Raw genomic sequence first — 19,404 nt, forward strand, 5'->3', positions numbered from 1 at the left:
AGAGGTGGGGAAGCCACAGTTACTCATGTCCAGTGACCACGTGGAAAACGCCTTTCTCCAACTCTCCTGGGAGGTGAGAGGTGTAGGAAAAGTTCCCCAAGCACAGGTGCAGATAAGGATCTTGAGAGGCCGAGTAGCTGTCCCAGCTGAGTAGGATGCAGAGAAAATTGAATGAGAGGAAGTGGCTTGTATGTGCCTCCTCTGACCTCATGTCTTTCCATCCAGCAATGGAGTCACTGTCCCAGGAACATGGCTGAGCAGAAGAGCTCTGCAGCAGCACAGAGGAGACACACCTGGGTTTAAATCCCACATCTGCAAATCAGCGGATGCATAAACTCACCTTAGTCACATCTCTCATGCAAAATGGTAAGAGTAACCCAAGTCTCACGGGTGTGAGGGGAGCATTAAATAAGATCTGCTGGGGCTTCCCTGGTGGTCCAGGGGCTAACACTCTGTGCTCCCAATTACAGGGGCACGGGTTTGATCCCTGATCAGGGAATTTGATCCCACATGCCACAGCTAAGAGTTTGCGTGCCTCAATGAAGATTAAAGATCTCCCGTGCTGCAACTAAGACCCAACAAAGCCAAATAAGTACTAATAAGTAATTTTAAAAAATCAGTGAATTTAAAAAATAAGATCTTCTATGTCAAGGGCCTGGCCCAGATAGCTGCAAATTCTATTTTCCCAATCACAACATTTTTCAACAGCCTGCCCTGTTCTCGGTCCTTGGTTAGCCTCAGGGAAGACAACTACCAAGAAGATGCAAGTCATTGCTGTTTCACTCACAGATAAATAAGGAAAAGCCAGTTGGTGCAAGGACAGTAGGGGATGTGCCATGTGGAGGGCACAGGGGAGGTCTGGGAACTGCCCACAGGGGAGAGGCCTCCCAGAGGAATGTTCTTCAAGCAAAGTCTCCAGCAGGAAGGCTGTTAAGTGGAAAGGGGCCTGTCCATAGAGGAAGGAGCTTGTGTAAAGACAGCTAGGCATGAAGGACAGTGAGGAATTGGCCGGAGAGACATGTGACTGGCCAGTGACCCAGTGCCAGGTCATGAAGACTTGGTGTGCAGTGCAGATGCATGGAATAAGCAGCACATAATAGGTGCTCAAGAAAGGTAGCTGGGCCATGTCTGTGTATTAAAATCACAAGGTTGATAAAAAGGAACACATTTGAGTCAATCCTAACGAGGTGGATGAACCTAGAGCCTATTATACAGAGTGACGTAAGTCAGAAAGAGAAAAACAAATATCATATACTGACACATATATATGGAATCTAGAAAGATGGTACTGAGGGACCATTTGCAGAGCAGCAGTGGAGACACAGACATAGAGAACAGACTTGTGGACATGGAGGTGGGGGTTGGGGGAGGAAGGAGAGGTTGAAATGTACAGAGAGAGTAACATGAAAACATACACTGCCATATGTAAAATAGATAGCCAATGGGAATTTGCTGTGTGACTCAGGGAACACAAACCAGGGCTCTGTAACAACCTAGAGGGGATGGGGAGGGAGGTGGAAGGAAGGTTCAAGGGGGAGGGGACATGGGTAAACCTATGGCTGATTCATGTTGATGTTTGGTAGAAACCAACACAATACTATAGCGCTATTATCCTTCAATTAAAAATAAATAAATTTTAAAAAAGTCACAAGGCTGGGACTTCCCTATTGGTCCAGTGGTTAAGAAGATCAGGGTTCGATCCTTGATCAGAGAACTAAGATCCCACGTGCTGTGGAGCAGCTGAGCCTGTGCACCACCACTAGAGTCCATAGGCCACAACGAAGATTCTGGGTGTTGCAACTAAGACCCGTTACAGTCAAATTAATGAAGTAACTAATTATTCAAAAAATCATGATGCCAACTTGATAGTTTCCTGTGGTCAGTGGGCTGAAGTGCAAACTGCTGACCTGGCCATTTGTAACTCAGGTGATGTCTCCATGGATTCCTGTATATTTGCAGCTCTCTGCAGATGTCACATGCTTTCTTATCTCCAGGATTTGCTGCCACTGTAAGCTCCACCCACAGGGCCCTCCTCATTGTCTCCCTCTGTGAATTTTCTACCCATTGCAAACACCAGTGTCTCTGTAAAGACCCTTCTGCCATCCCCAGCAGAGAGTCGTTCAGCCCTCTTTGAAGCCCCTCTGTGCCTGGCTCTTCCACATGAAGGTCTTACATCCTCCCAACCCCTCCGTTCCATGTATTCTTCATCCTAACACCTGGGTGGGAGTCCTGGCATGTCAGAGATGAAATTCCCCTTGAAGATCACCTGCAGCAGGGGCTTGAAAAGTGTCCTGGGGGAGGAAAAAAAAATGCAAAAATACCTTCGCTCCATTTCAGAAGCAGCATCAAAACAAATGTGCCTGTACATGTTGTGGGGCAGGAATGGGAAGCTTGAGGTAATTCAGGCACCAGCAGATAAGAATTCAGTAGGGTCTCTTCCTATTACTGATGGGAAAAAAGGAGTCTCAGAAGGAAGAAACTGACTTTGCCAAGGTTATACTGAGACTTCACTGCACAGATGGAATGGTGGACCCTGGGGTGTCTGGCCATCTGACCGCCACGTGCAGCCACCTCTGAGAACACACTTTCATGAAGGACCACAGCTAACGGTTGCCTTGCTCCATCAGTTCTTTCATCGACCAGCTGCTTCCTGCTACCTGAAAAGTACTTAAAGCAGTTGAAATCTCGAAGTCACTCTCCTATTCCCTTTGCCCTCACAGACTGATCCTTTTTTATTCCTTGACTGTCACTTTAGTGGGTCTCAAAGAGGAAGGAGATAAAGGGACGTGATCAGTTGGCCAAAGGTAACTGCAGATCCTTTAGACTCACTTGGGACACAGTGAGGAGCCAGGTGACCACCCAGGAAATTTTTCACTCTCCCCTCCTTCTGGGTTTGCTGCCCAGCCCACTCGAGACAAGGACGGGGCTGCCCCTCCAGCAGTTCACTTCCCCTCCTCCCCCTCACTGTGGCCACCGCAAACCCAGGACAGAAAAAGAGAAGACAGAAAGACTTAGTCATGCCTCCCCCTTTCCCAGCTCCCGCAGCACCAAGAGGTACTGGCCGGAGGCTCCTTCCACACGGAAACCTAGCATCTCACACGGTACCTCCCCCAACCCAATCCCATCTCTTCTTGCCCAGGCCTGGCACAAAGCACAAGCCAAGTAATAACTCAATAAAAAATTCACGGCCTTGAATGAGATGGGTCAGAACTGCATAGATGATGGCGAGATAAGAAATGGTCTGCAGCATCAACACTGAATCAGTTTCTCATGGGAATGACACTTTTCTTAGAAGTTTAAAAACTAACATGTGCCTACAAAAAGGTTTTCTTATTAGTCATCTTTGATGAAGTGGGGACCAATTTACTGAGGATGGGTAGAGGTTAGACAGAGTTCAACCGGTGTGAGTTCATCTGAAGATCACCTCCTCCCCAGGTTCTTGTCTAAACTCTGCTGGTCTGGGGGAACTGGAGCCTGGCCCTGCCTGCCACCCCTCCAGTTACATTTCAGCCTGATTCTTCAGACCCAGACGTAGAAACCAATGGTGGGAGGTGTCATTTGCCTGACATTAACAGCTGCGGGAATCCTGGCCTCCCATTGTCCATCTCTGGGGCCAAATTTTCTGAGTTCTCTCACTTAGGGAGGAAGTGTGTTTGGCCTCAGAAGCAACTGGGTCAGATTTCAGCCCCACTCCTTTTTAGCTGTGTGACTTTGGGTAAGTAACTTAACACTTCGAGCCTTAATTCCTTCATTCTTCAAATCCACTGCCTAATGGATCTGGTAAAACTCTCCATTGTTTTCAAAATAAACTCCCCAACCATAACCTCACTTTGGGCTCTTTAAAGGATTCAATGAGACGTCTCACCTTATCTTGGAACACAGGAGGAAGAAAGGAAGGGAAAGGGAAAACTAAGAAGGGCAGGAAGGAGGAGAGAGGAAAAGAAAGTTGGATCATCCAAAATCACTGCGGAGGCTTAGAGAATAAACTTGCAATTGCCTGGGGTGAAGGGTGGGGAGAAGGGATAGTTACGGAGTTTGGGATGATCCTGTACTCATTGATATATTTCAAATGGATAATCAACAAGGACCTACTGTAGAGCATGTGAAATTCTGCTCAATGTTATGTGGCAGCCTGGATAGGAGGGGAGTTTGGGGGAGAATGGATACATGTATGTGTAGGGACAAGCCCCTTTGCTGTCTACCTGAAGCTATCACAACATTGTTAATTGGCTATGTTCCAATACAAAATTAAAAGTTTAAAATTAAAAAAAAAATCACTGTGGAATACCTAAAATATGCCAGGCCCTGGGGACACAGCAGGCATAAGACGGATATTAGGCCTGCCCCGTGGGACTTACAGCTCACTGCAGGAGGCACATACTGGGAGCTGAGGTCAGTGCTTGAGAATAGACCTTGTGTCCTGTGAGCTGCAGAGTACAGGGAAGTGCTTACCCCGGGGCCTGACACGTTGTAGAAGTTCAATAAAGCCATACCCCGCTCCCCCTGTGTCCCTCAATCCTGGACCATCTGGGACTTCATCATAGGACCCAGGCAGTGACACCACTTCCCCATCCAGGACCCGCATCCAGGCTTTCTGTCGTCAGCCACAGGAACTCAGTGTCCCCTCCAGGAGCATTGTCCCCATGTCTGCACCTGGCTGCTTCCTGTAAACACAGGCTCAGCCACAGTGCCCCCAGCACTTAAAACCCTTGAACTGAAAATGCTTTCTTGTGCTTCCCAGCATCTCTTACCCTCTACCTGGGTTCCCTTGTCCCCCGTCGTCTCTCTAACATTCAGCACATTTGTGCTTTTAAGGAGGCCTGTGTTACCCACCTCTTAGTGACAAAGTGAACGAGGCATCAAGCGTCTCTTGTAGCAGCCGCAACCTGGGGATGCCCAAAGAATGTCACAGCAGAGATGGTCACTAGGTTTTTTTTTTTTTAACTTTTTATTCTATATTGGAGTAGCCAATTAACAATGCTGTGATAGTTTCAGGTGGACAGCAAAGAGACCTGTCCCTTTGGACAGCAACCATACATATACATGTATCCATTCTCCCCCAACCTCCCCTCCCAACCCGGTTGCCATGTAACATTGAGCCAAGTTCCCTGTGCTAGGCAGTAGATCCTTGATGGTTATCCATTGAAAATATAGCTGTGTGTACATTCCATCCCAAATTGCCTAATAGCTCTTCTCCCCATTCTTTCCTGCTGGCAGCCATAAGTTTGTTCTTTATGCCTATGAGTCTGTTTCTGTTTTGTAGATAAATTCATCTGTATCATTTCTTTCTAGATTCTTCATATAAGGGATGTCATATGATATTTTTCTTTCTCGGTCTGACTTACTTCACTCAGGATGACAATCTCCAGGTCCATCCACGTACCAGTTTTTCAATTTGCGTCCACAGCTGTGGAACTCCTGAGTGACAGCCACTCAGCCTACTGTTCAGAGGTGAGGTCCAAATGTCTTGGCTCCGCTTACACGGTCCTGGACGATGTGGTCCTCAGAACTCTAGCCCCACACATGCGGGGAACTCACTTCCCCTTCTTCCTGCGATGCTTGTTCCAGTTTTATCTGGCAGACTGCCTGCAGGCTGCCCCTGACCCCACTCCACCACTGAGCTCCAGCACGAAGCAGGCTCACTCCCCACAGCAGCCACCTTGCACTCTAGGAATTGCCTGGTAGTCCACACCCCTCTCTTGTCTGGAAGCTCCTGAAGGGCAGGAGTGCCTCTGTCATGGTTCCCATTTCATGCCCCAGCACCCCATCCAGGGTAGATGCACAGTGACTCTTGTCACCCCCCTGCCGCAGATGAGTAGTGGATGCCCTGGAGGTGAAAGGAGTCCTACGGGTAGCAAGTGACAATATTAAGATGAACAGCTCTGGCCCAAACCCTTTGCTTGTTTATACTCCCCTGGACCCTCTAGCACACGCAATTGGACCACTTCCCCAGTGTGATGATGGGCACCATTCCACACGTGGGATGCTGGTGACAGATCTCAATTTCTGATGTGCTGATTCATCCATCTATTCACTCACTCATTCACTCAGTAAACATCTTCTGAGGGCCTGCTTGGTACTCAGGCAATCAGGCGAGAGAGGAGAGCTGACCACATAGCCAGGGTCTCGAAAGGGAAACATATATACAAACCAACAAGTGGGTACAGTCGGTCAGGGCTGCTTAATATGCAGACCAGGCTCTGCATGTGTCCAGTGTGGGGGAAGGAGGCATTCAATGGGATGTAATATGACATCTTGTCTGGGCCTGGAAGGATGAAGGTGGAATTTACCAGAGTGGGGTGGGGTCTGGGGGTTGGATAGCATTCTGTATGTGGTTATGAGGGTGGGCTCTGCCTGGCCCTGGCCCCAGTTCCTCTGTACACCATCTGTGTGACTTTTCCTTTCTTAACCTCTCAGCCTCATCTCCAGATAATGCTATCTGCTCACAGGCTTGTTTGAGAATTAAACATGGCGTATCCCTTAAGGAAAATTGAACAATTGTTGGATGGCTTGGTAATAGATGACGTGGAGCGGATGTGTCTGGAGCATGGGGGAAGGAAGTGGGCCTGCCGGGAGAGGCTGGAAATGGAGCCTGGAGGACCCGGGCCATATTCACAAGATTCTGCTTCCTAGGCTTGAGCCTTGGGACCTGGGCCCATTGTTAGTGGAGGAAGGGCCTTAAGTCATCTTTTGCTCGGGCCAAGGATGTGGCCAGGTTTGTGGTTTGTGCTGAGGGCTTGTGCTGGAGCCTGTAGGACCCAATGGATGGAAGAGGGTGGTAGGACCAGGGGATTTGAAAGAGTCCAGGAGAAGGGAGGGACGAATTGAAAAAGTACCATTGAAACATATACATTACCATATGTAAAATAGATAGCCAGTGGGAATTTGCTGTATTTTTCAGGGAGCTGAAACCCAGTGCTATGTGACAACCTAAAGGGGTGGAATGAGATGGGAGCTGAGAGGAATGTTCAAGAGGGAGGGGACATATGTATGTACCTATGGCTGATTCATGGTGATGCAGAGCAGAGACTGAGACAATATTGTACAGCAGTTATCCTCTAATTAAAAATAAATTTATTTTTAAAAACCTAAAAAAAAAAAAAAAAAGAATCCAGGAATGGTGACAGGTAAGGAGGTGTGGTACTTCTGCAGAAAAAGGGTGAAAAATCGGGAAACAGGGTTTCTGGGCTCTGCTGTTGGTTTTCTGTGAAATTTGAGGCAGGTCACTTTCCCCCTCTGGGCCTTAGTTCTCCCACCTAAAATGCGGCATTGTTATACATTCTAGTACCAGGGCCCACACTCTAAACACACTATGCTGGCTCTCTTGTTGGACATTGGTAACAGTCATTTTTACTTATCTTTGGTGAGCTTTATCTTTCTTTCCATTCCTATGCTGTTTCTACTTAATTTTTATCTTCTTTCAAGACTACTGGTCTTGTCTTTTTAATTTTGATATAATGGTGAATTGAAATAAGTTATTTATAGTTGTAGATTAATTGTATTCTTAGTAAGAAAATTTGAAAGATAATGATTGATCAAACCAATTTTATAATTTTTCTTTCCATTGGAGAAGTAACTTATTCACTATATTAAAGGGAAAAACACTGTTAAAAAAATAAATAAAATGTAGGGTTGTTGTTGTTTAGTCACTAAGTCGTGTTCAACTCTCTGCAACTCATTGGAGTGTAGCCACCAGACTCCTCTGTCCACGGGATTTCCCAGGCAAGAATACTGGAGTGGGTTGCCATTTCTTTCTCCAGGGGATCTTCCCAACTCAGGGATTGAACCTGTGTCTTCTGCTTGGCAGGTAGATTCTTTACCACTGAGCCACTTGGGGAGGTTGGCCTAAATCAGTGACTCTTGGCCTGGAAATGAGATTCATATTAGGATGATTAAGGAAGCTTTTATCAAAAGACACTTGCTTGAACCTCACTGTGGACTTTTGTATTCTGAGTTCAAGGTCATTGGAGTGTCATGAAAGGGCTCTCCAGATAATCCAGTCCTACTGCTGCCCTCACTGAATGGCTACTGAGACCTCTCTGGTTTGGCATTAAATGATGTTCTGGGTCTCCAAGTGCAAACAGAGCCCCAACCACAAGCTACATCCTAAACAGCACCCTCTTCCATCTGACATGGAACGGTAGCCTTTTGGATCAGGTCTTAACAGGCCATAACTGCTGAGGGAACCTGCCGGGGCAGTCCCCCTGCCCTTTCTTATGAGGATCAAGGGAAACAGAGCTTAGCAGGACTCATCGCAGCCTCTAAGGATTTGGATCCCACCCACCCTAGGAGCTGCTTCCCCCATGGCTCAGTGGTAAAGAATTAGCCTGCCAATGCAGGAGACCCAGGTTTGATTCCTGGGTTGGAAAGATCTCCTGGAGGAGGAAATGGTACCCAGCTCCAGTATTCTTGCCAGGAGAATCCCATGGACAGAGGAGCCTGGTGGGCTACAGTTCATGGGGTCATGCACCCACCACCCACCCTAGGAGCCAGACCCATCTAAAATTTAGAAAGCTCCCACAAAACCAGAAGCTCAGAGGCCTGGTAGGCAAGACCTGGACTTGGATTTTGAGTGTTTTGTCACCTCAGTTTTGCGGTTGTTGAGCTGTCATGCCCTGAACCAAGAATGCCCGCTTTATAAAGTCCCTGTGAGTATTCAGGGGTCAAGTGTGAGCCGAATCAGCCTGGCCCTCAGGAGGACTACCAGGACACCTGGGGCAAACCATCGCATCTCACTGGATTCCCTAGTGACTCAGATGGTAAAAGAATGCCCACAATGCGGGAGGTTTGGGTTCAATTTCTGGGCGGGGAAGACGCCCTGGAGGAGAGCATAGCAACCCACTCCAGTATTCTTGCCTGGAGAGTTCCAAGGACAGAGGAGCCATGTGAGCTACAGTCCCTGGGGTAGCAAAGAATCGAACACAACTGAGCTACTAACACACACACACACACACACACACACACACATCTCATCTCACATTACAGATGAGGAGCCAGAAGCCGAGGATAAGGGAGCTGCCACACCGGGACCCCTGAAGACAGCCCTGCCTTAACTCCCAGACTGGGCTCTTCCTCTGTGATTTCCTGCTTTATGCTCGGGACTACAGAGCCGGGCTGTGGTCAGAGAGAGAAGCGGGGCTCAGTGGGGGCCCCTAAGAGAGCAGAAAACGCTGCAGGATTTCTGTGGCACACCTGGAAGCCAGGGCACGGTGCCCCCTCTGCAGGGACTGGTGGGAAAAAGCCCCAGCCTTTCCACCCCACAGAGCAAGGATGCAGGGGCAGGAAGTGGCAACAGTCTGACCCCAAAATATGTCCCCCCAAACCACCAAGGCCTCCTGTCCACAGGCTGCTAGGAAAGTTCCCCGAGGAGCCCTCTCCCGCTGGGGCAGTGGCTGGACGGCCCCACCTTGGCCATTGCCTATTTCGCACTGCGTCTTGGGACCACAGCCCTGGGAGCCCAGGGGAGCCCAGGCAGGGACACTGTTTCATCAGCCCCCTTGAGGCATGGCTCCTAGACTCAGCTTAGAGCTGGCCACCCAAAGAGATAGATGCCCCTGCTGCCAGGTCTGGCCTCCTGGTGTCTGGAGTGAACTGATCTGGTCACAAACAGTGCATTCAGCTCAGAGCTGGAGCTGGGCCTGGGATGTTCTGGCCTGAAGAGCCTGGACATCTGGGTCCCCTGGCCTTCCCCTCTATCCTCTAGTGTAGTGGGGAAAGCACTGGACTTTTGGTCCAGACACCTGCGTTTTAATCCAGGTCACCACTTACTAGCATAACTCAGTAGGACCCTATGGGGCTTTTCCCTTGTCCTCTGTTTTAGTGCCTTTATGACATACTTTGATAATAGTATTTGATGTGAATTTCCTAAGTTGTTTTGCAGATGTGAACTCTCCCCCACCCCTTCACCTAATGGAAGATGTTAACTACGTGCTGACCAGGAGCACATAGCCCCAGGCTTCCTGGAGCCTAAGGACTGATGAAGTTAACCCCGTGACTCCGCCCCGTTTCCTCAGCATCAGCCAACCCGAGAATTGTGCACGAGCTGTGCACGTGTTGTAAGCTACACCCCTCCCCCACCTCGCCTGCTTTTTTTTTTTTAAGCATTATTCACACTTAGATGTAATAATCACTTTATTCATTTAAAAGCTGGAATGTGGAATAAGTAAATTAGGGGATTTTTCTTTAAAATGTGTACAACATTTTGAATCTGACACAGAAACTCTACCCCACGCTCCAGAGTATCTTGAGAACCTGAGCTAATAAAAGGAACAATCAGAAAGACCAACCGTAACAGCTTAAGGAGAGTTCAGCAATTTAACAAGCAATGTAGAGGGCATTTTGTCAAGGGGAGAAAATACACTTTCTAAAACAGGTATCCTCACCTGCTTTTAAAAGTTCTTTGCCAAAACCTTTCGGGGAGCTCCAGGCTTTTTAAAAAAAAATTGTATTTATTTTTAATTGAAGGATAATTGCTTTACAACACTGTTGGATTCTGCCATACATCAACATGAATCAGCCATAAGTATACCTATGTCCTCTCCCTCTGAACCTCCCTCCCACCACCTACCTGGCTTTTGAGGGTACGAGCCACCTTGTCTTCTAGCAAGGCCTTGCAATAAACCTTTTTCTGCTCAAAACTCCAAAGTTTCAGTTTATTTGGTCTCACTATGCATCCGGCACACAAACTTGTGTTAACACTAGAACCGTTGGTTTTGATCATCTTCCTGAACCTCAGGGTCATTATCCTTAAAACTGGGTTCCCAATGCCTCTGTGCTAGGATCTTATTAATATGGAAATGCTTGAGAAAGCTTGCAGCACAGAGCCCCATTCATTGTCCGTGGTTTCTGAGAGTATTCTGTGTTTCCTCCCTCCCTGCTTGGTTTGTCTAATACATCTTACAGCTGCTCTTTGCAATGCTCTGATTGCAAATTGGACAGGTCCTCTCTCTTAACTCTGGCTGGCTGGCTCAACTTTCTCAGGGATGGATGAGTTTCAAGAGCCAAGTTCACATGGGGAGCATCTGAAGTCAGGGCTTGCCTGCTAGCCCTAGACAAAGTCTGCAGTCCATGTGTTTCACCAAGCCTGCAACCCTGACCAGGATGTTCACATAATCTGCAGGGTCCGGTGCGAAATAAAATGAGGGAATCCCCAGGTTCGATGCACGAGACAGGGTGCTCGGGGCTGGTGCACTGGGATGACCCAGAGGGATGGGATGGGGAGGGAGGTGAGAGGGGGGTTCAGGATGGGGAACACATGTACACCCGTGGCAGATCCATGTCAATGTATGGCAAAACCACTACAATATTGTAAAGTAATTATCCTCCAATTAAAATAAATAAATTTATATTAAAAAAAAAAGCTAAACATTTCAAGTATGCAGCATCAGAGACTGCACAAGTCATAGGCCTTGAAGGCTGTCCTGCTCCTCTCAGGCCTCCTGCCATATTTTGGCCTCATATTGGATGGGCATCCATTGGTTTATTCCCTGGAATCTCCCACTGCTCTCTTTGGGTCTCCTCTGCCCTGGTTTGGAACATGATTTTCCAAAATCCCATCATTATGGTTTCCTCATTCTTAAGTCTTTGACTTAAAGGCATTGCCCAAACAAATCAAAAGGATGCATTTTCTTCCCACAATCATTGCTGCTCTAAGTGACTTATCAGGCTCCAAGTCATCCACAACTCCCCAGCTGCAGAGTCAAAGAAAAGCCAGATTTATCTAAAATGGCCAAGAATTGATTGTGGAGAAGGGGCAGGTGTGGAAAATAGACACTGTTCCCTCTGCTGATCTGGGATCCATCCTGCCCCACTGTTTCTAGCTGGAACCAATCTCTACCAAAGATTTCTCCCACTACCCCCAATAGGAGGTGATTCAGTAGGATGCGACATGTTTAACCAGCCTGTATTATTAGTTTAAAGGACTCTGTCACCAATCTCTTCTGCCTCCATCCACCTTCAACAGATGGATCCTTTAGGTTGGGATATGATAAAGCAGGTAGATGGTACTGAGCATCCCGCCTCCTCTTGCCCAGTCCTCCCTTGCCCACAATCACATCATGAAAAGAGAGGAAATGGGTAACCCGGACTTTGTCCCAGCTCTGTCACTCTTTAAAAAAATTTTTTTTAATGTTATTTATTTATTGAGATTGTTTTATCCTAGGCTGTGCTGGGTCTTCATTGCTGCTCACAGGCTTTTTCTCTAATTGCTTTGAGTAGGGGCTCCTATCTAGTTACCATGTGACGAATGGGCTTATCATTGCAGGGGCTCCTCTTGTTGTGGAACATGGGCTCTAGGGCACACAGGCTTCAGTAGCTGCAGCCCTTGGGCTTAGTTGCCCCGTGCCATGCAGGGTCTTCCCAGACCAGGGATTGAACCCATGTCCCCTGAGTTGGCAGACAGATTCCTAACCACTGGACCACCAGGGAAGTCCCAGCTCTGCCCCCTCTTGATCTCTGTCTACCAGAAGCGTCCTCATCTATGAGTTACTGATTCTGATCTTTCTCCTGGCTAACCAACCAGAGGTTGTGAGCCACACAGGAGACAATGGTGGGATGTAATGGGTATTTGGCAAAGCACATGGTGACCAACCTTACTGTCTCTCTACCTCTGCTGCTTCTCACCTGTGTCCATCCTCAGGCAAACAACTGGAAGTGTTGGCCGCACTCTCCCCAGTTCTTCCCTGCCTATGCTTTCAATACACTGCAAACTGGCTTTTGTCTCTACCATGCCACCAAAAATGGCAATGGCTAAAGTCACCGGTGACTTCATTGTTGCTAAATCCATGGCCACCTTGACTTTCATCTTGCCTGGCATCTTAGGACCCTTGATCCTGTTGACCCTTCCTTCTGAAAACATCCCCTTGCCATGGCTTCTACGACAGGTGGCCCTCATGGTTTTCCTCCAACATCTATGTTGTTACTTCTGAGACTTGGTTAGAGGCTCCTGGTCATCCCTTAATCTTGCCCCTCCATAGAAAAACAGCAGTTCTGAGCTAACATCACTCTGTATACTTCACATGTGCTAAGCTACTCTAAGCACTTAATGTGTTTTAAGCTGTCTTTTCTTCCTCATGGCCCTGGAAGTAGTTATTGTTATTATCACCCATTGCACAGATGAGGAAACCAAGATGCAGAGAAGTTGTCCAAGATTACTCAGCTAGTCCTTGGGAAGGTGGGATTCAGAAGCAAACAGTCTGGCTCCAGTTCTGAACCAGTACTTTGCATCTCCTCTCAGCAGACTCAGTCCCAGGTGCTGCCTGAGCATCTTAGCTTATCCTGCAATCTGCCTCCTAATGTGGCCACAACCTATACCACTTGTAATGCCATATTTACACTCTGTGCCCCTACACTGGATTCCACACCCTCCTGCCAGATACACTCTGGTCTTTGCCCATGCTCCTTTCTTTAAGGAGAACTGCTTTTTCATGTGGTGAGTTCCACTCTTGTTCAAAATCACCTCCTCAGTGAAGCCTTCTCTCCTTTCTCCCAACCCTCCTTCTTTCCTGGATCCCAAACACCATGATTTCCCTTCTGGGCTTGCACAGACTGTCTTCTGATGTAATTTGTCTATTCCTGAGCCTGCCTTCCTGTCTAGACTCTGAGCTCCTGGCTTACCACAGGCATGTGAGATTCTTCTGATGAATGTTTAGGTGAACTAAAGACCTGGCCCGTGTCTCAGTGGAACCTGATGTTACCAAACCAAACTTGGGTCCATTGGCCCAAGCTCAGTAAGGCCGGTCTACTGACACAGGTGGTGGTGAAACAAAGTGTAGCATTTATTGAAAGGCAAGCAAGGAGTATGGGGGGAGCTAATGTTATAAAGGCCTCAGATCTCATTTGTGGAAAATGTTTTTAAAGATCCCTTATCCTTAAGGAAGAGGTTTGTGAGGTTTGATTAGTTTGTGGACATTCTTCTGATCGGTCAGTGGTGGTTAATCAGGAGTCAATATCATCAACTTGCCAATTCCAACCAATCTTGGGGCTCTGTGTTCATGGCTATCATGTAGTTAGCTCCTTCCATCTAGTGGGGCTTTTAGTATCTGTAAGACAACTCAGGAATATGAGTCAGACGCTGTTATCTAAGTCCGTCAGGGAGGAAATAAAGATTCTGTGACTCTACTATATAGTCGATCTGTTGTTCAAATCATTACCTGTTCTCCTGGCCCAATTACTGTCTTTTGTTACTACTAACAAATGGTAGTAACAAATGCTTTGTTAGTAACAAATGTTCATATTCTTCCAGTCATTAATTCCTGAGCCAGCCTTTTGGTACTCAGTGGAGGCCTGGGAGACTAAAGCTTTTCTATAAACAAGAGACAAGTGAAGACATGCTTCACAGACAGGACTGTCTCCAAATAGGAATCAGTGGCTGCCAGTTACAACAATACGCCCTTATGTGTTCACAGCTATTTATAGCTTCCTTGGTCCTTTACACTCATGTGTTAATTTGAGCCTCACAATAAGGTATGAAGTGGTTGCCATAAATCAATTTTACAAATAAGGAAATAAAAACATAGAGATTATTATTAATACCACACACACACACACTGGTCTGCACCCAAATGCCCCCAGCACAGAATTAGGCCCTATGAGTCCAAAAGACTGCTTGCCTTGTGTTCATGCCAGGCGAGCATGAAATGGGCCACGACCACATAAAAACTGAGTTTTCTCCAAAGGACTACACATGGAGTTTCTTTCTGGCCTCCACATCTCTATCCCCCAGGGCAAGCCTCTGCCAACATCTCACCTGCATAAATAAGCAAGCAGGTAAACGTAGTCTAGTTTCACTTATTCAGGTACATCAATGGGAAGGCAAGTTGAATTTAAGACTGTTACTAAATAAATATGGTTCTCTTATATATGCCAACCATATATAATTCCTTCTAACAGTATTATTGTGTTGAAGGTGCTTAGAAGATAGACTTTAATGGAGAGTTTATCAGGATTTGTAATTAGCACAGCAATTGCAAACACTTTAAAGTAGTTGGAAGCAGTTTAAACCCACTAAAGAGAATCAACCACTCAAACACAGTAGCAGTATCCATTTACACGCCAGCCATTTGCTTGCCAATTAGAAATGCATAAGCTCAAACAGCTACAGTAAATCTTACCCTTGATGTTGTATTTGACATCCCTCCTGGCAAAAACTACTCATTAACTAAGTCAACAAATATTTCAAGGGTGCCTACTATGTGCCAGGCCCTCCCCCTGTGCTGGGAACCAAGATACTCAAGACATTTGCCTTGTAGAGCTAATCCCCTGGGATAGACATAATTTTTCAGCTAATTATATAAACAAGATAATTTCAAATAGGATAAGTCAATGAAGACACATAACAAAGAGATATGACAAGAGGGGGAATTAAAGAGTTGGCATTTGAGCTGAGACTTGGAGGGGTAGAATATTCTAGGCAGAGAGAATGGGGAGTGCAAAGATCTAATGTAGTATTTTAACACGACCCTTGAATAGGACCAAAGACAAAGATTTAAAGAAAATAATTTATTTGGGAAGTGCAGGAAAGACGAATAAGGGAACCAGAGAGCAAAACAAGGACTTAATAAAGAACATGTTATCAGGCCAGCTCCTTTGTGAGTGGCAGGGCTGACTCCCCAGGGACATTTTGAAATGCAGTATAGAGCACACAGTTGAATTATCTCCCTGAAGAGCAAGGGAGTTGGGGTATTTATACTCCAGTTGCTGTCACTGGTGAGGCCTGCTCCCTGGCACTGCTGTCTTTGCCTGCTCATGGACAGAGCTGTCTTCCATGGCTGAAGTCAGCTTGTGTGCACTAAGATGGAAAAGCCTAGCTGAGGGATGTGAGCTGGATACTGGCAGAACCTGTGACATGCAGAGACCAGTCTAGAATGTTCCAGAAAGAAAGTCAGTGAGAGTGGTACATAAAACTTGGGTGCGGGTGGAATGATAGGAAGTGAAGCCCGCGAGGAAGGCAGAGACCAGTTCAGGTGAAGCTGGGAAGCGGTGATGAATTTGAATTTTATTCTAAGTGCTTTGGGAAGACAGCTGAGAAATTCAGTCAGAGATAAGAACTGAGTTTTTTACAAAAGAAGATCCTTCTCTTGGTTGCATGGGAAATAGGTTATTTGGAGAGCAAGAGAGAATGCAGGAAGACCAGTCAGGAGGCAAGAGCAGAAGTCTAGGGGGAGAGACAATGGTGCTTTGGGCGGTAGGAGGTGATGTGCAAGGTGGATGGATCCAGGAGTGTCATAGCAGAGCCAAACAGAATGATGGCTGGGTTAGACGTAGGGGAGAGAGAGAAAAGAAAAAGCTTTGGCTTGAACATATGAGCCCTGAAGTAGGAGGATTACTAACTGACTTCTTTCTAAGGGTGCTTTTAACTCTAATAGTCTATGACTTAAGAACAATCCTATATATACACATATATACATATATATTTACAACTGACTCACTTTTCTGTACACTTGAAACTAACACAACATTGTAAATCAACTATACGTCAATTAAAAACAAAATAGGGGCTTCTCTGGTGGCTCAACGGTAAAGAATCCACCTGCCAGTGCAGGAGACGTGGGTTTGATCCCTAATCAGGGAAGATCTCATATGGCGCAGAGCAACTAAGCCCGTGCGCCACAACTATTGAGGCCTGTGCTCTAGAGCCCAGGAGCCGCAACTACTGAAGCCCCCATGCCTAGACCCCATGCTCTGCAACAACAGAAGCCACTGCAGTGAGAAGCCTGAACACTGCATCTAGACAGTAGCCTCCATTCTCTGCAATGAGAGAAAAGCCTGCACAGCAGCAAAGACCCCTCACAGCTAAACATAAAAAGTAAATAAAATGTTATAAAGAATGCAAAAAATAAAATATTTTTGAAAAGTATTAAAAACAATCTCTTTTTTAAGTTGCAGTTCTTTCTGATAATGCAATGAAGTGAAGTGAAGTGAAGGGAAGTCGCTCAGTCGTGTCCGACTCTCTGAGACCCCATGGACTGCAGCCTGCCAGGCTCCTCCATCCATGGGATTTTCCAGGCAAGAATACTGGGGTGGGTTGCCATTTCCTTCTCCATATGAATCACTACTCAGAACAAAAGCTAGCACCTTGACAATAACCTGCTTCTAACCATATTTTCCTCTATACATTTTTCCCAGACTCCTTCAGTCCAAGGTAACCAACATCCTAAACTTTCTTGCTTATTTTTCATCTATATGTGTGACTAAGTGTGTATATTTTTGCTTTACAACAAAAGTGTATCATATTATTTATAATTGTAGGGACTTACTTTTTGGCCAAGAATGTTTTGATAATATGCATCCATTTTACAGAGTGTGCACTGCAGTTCATTTAAACTGCTGTTAAAATGATTGGTTAAATGTTAAATACATTGCTAAATGTCTTGGTTAAATACATTATTTATTCATTCACTCTCTCTTAAGGGCATTTGAGGGTTTTCCCAGATCTTTGCCATTGTAAACAGTGCAGCTATGAACATCTTTGTATAGGCAAGACTTTTACTACATGTATATAAAAAAGTGGAATTGCTGCTTTAGGATAGTTACTGTTATGAGATAGCTTCAATCATTTTCTAAAGTAGCTGCATGAAAATAGCCATGTGTAAGAGATCATGTAGATCCACGTTCTCTCCGATGCTAGGTATCAACTGAGTTTCCCATTTGGGCCAGCCAAATTATTTTGAATTGAGATCTCTCTTTGGTTTGGATTTGCATTGCCCTGACCAGTAATGAAGCTAAACATTTCTTTGCTTGTCCATCAGTCATAAGTGTTTCCTTTTTTGGTAATATCTGTTCCTGTTTGTCACTATTCTTCTTCTGGGTATCTGTGTTTTTCTTATCAGTGCCATCAGTCTGCTTCCTGCCTGTAAAGGCCAGAGCTCAAGATCGTTTTATGTCCTAAAGAGTCAGTCTTATTTAATTCAGACCAGTAGCACTTTTGGTGATGGAACAATCAAAAAATTTCTGTGAAGTGTATGTAGCCACAATGTCCTTTGAGACAAACCTCTCTGTCTTTCTCTAGATATAACTCTTTAAGTATTTGAACACTATCAGGATTAATGAGATTCAGTCTCTTTTCCGGGAAATGAGGTTGTCCATTTCCTGTGTGTGTGTGTGTGTGTGCTCAGTCGCTCAGTTGTGTCCGACTCTTTGGGACCCCATGGACTATAGTCTGCCAGGTTCCTCTGACCACGCAGTTTTCCAGGAAAGAATACCAGAGTGGGTTGCAATTTCCTACTTCAGGGGATCTTCCTGACCCAGGGATCGAACCCACATCTCTTGCGTCTCCTGCATTGGCAGGTGGATTCTTTACCCCTGTGCAACCTCATCCATTCCCTGAGACTATCTAAATCTTCTCAGAGGTGTTAACAAATGGAGTTAACAGTCATGCATTTGGTCTTGACCCCAGGTCATACTTTTGTTTTGAAATTTGCCCCTAAAGCTGGTTTCTATTTTGAGAATATTTTGCAGGCTGCAGAAGTTGAAATGACAGATGTTTGCACCTGTCCATTCTGCAGACTGTAGAATTTCAAGACTTACTCTGTTCTCTCTCAATTCTGCTTGCAAATGAGCCAGTCTTATCTGCTGTCGCCTCTTCCTTGTATCTGATGAAATGTAGTTAGGAACAAGTAACTCATACGAACAACATTCTGTCTCAAAATTTCTTCTCCCAAAGCCATGAATTTAGTAGGTATATTTCCTGCCTTCCAAATGATCACATGTGACCATTTTCCCAAATGTTTCACTACTGCATTACATAGTTTGCTAGTTTTCCAGCCCCCTATAATAATTACCTCACTGTCTGCCACTCAGCCCCCAAACCAAAACTACACATTCTATTCTTTAGTTAGCACAGCATCCCACTTCTAGGTACTAAGTTTCTATATCAGTCAGCTTTCACTGCAGTAATAAACAATTCCCCAACTCCCCCAAACAGTGGCTTATAACAAGGAGCATTTTCTCTTGTTATTTTTTTTCTATTTTTTAATTTTACAATATTGTATTTGTTTTGCCATACATTGACATGAATCCACCATGGGGGTACATTAGTTCTTAAGTCTGCAGGTCAATTGCATTTCTGTTCCAAACTGTGGGTCAGCTGCTTGCTCCATGTCTTCCCACTTCTGGGCCCAGGTTAAAGGAATAGCTCTAGTTTAGGATACATCAGAAGATGCAGGAAAAAGAAGCATGCAATGCTTTTAAACCTTCCGCTAAGCTATGACACATGTCCTAACTACTTACATTCTGTTGACTCAAGGAAGTTATATGGCCAAGACCAAAGCCAATGATGTAAGCCAATATATTCTGAAACATTCTGAATGAGAGTATAATCTCTCACAGATATGAAAGAGCTTTTGATACATTCTTATATAATCTTTTGTTAGGGTGTATACTGTAATATAGCCTCTGATTTGTAGC

At 45.7% G+C, this 19,404-nt stretch overlaps 1 long non-coding RNA gene across 2 annotated transcripts in view; it reads left to right on the forward strand.

Moving 5' to 3' along the window:
• LOC145540838 (uncharacterized) overlaps nucleotides 1–19,404 on the forward strand; it is a 70,393-nt gene that overhangs the window by 10,161 nt on the left and 40,828 nt on the right. The window contains exons 3-4 of one of the 2 annotated variants that reach the window (XR_014078577.1): nucleotides 226–366; nucleotides 16,879–17,004. This is a non-coding gene — a long non-coding RNA (uncharacterized LOC145540838). Of the gene's footprint in view, nucleotides 1–225; nucleotides 367–9,869; nucleotides 10,638–16,878; nucleotides 17,005–19,404 lie in introns of those variants that run through there. The other variant, XR_014078578.1, reaches the window with a different exon arrangement.

The sequence above is a fragment of the Giraffa tippelskirchi genome, chromosome 3 (assembly GCF_054371585.1).
Source record: "Giraffa tippelskirchi isolate mGirTip1 chromosome 3, T2T-mGirTip1v1.2.pri, whole genome shotgun sequence".
In the NCBI taxonomy this organism is placed as follows: domain Eukaryota; kingdom Metazoa; phylum Chordata; class Mammalia; order Artiodactyla; family Giraffidae; genus Giraffa; species Giraffa tippelskirchi.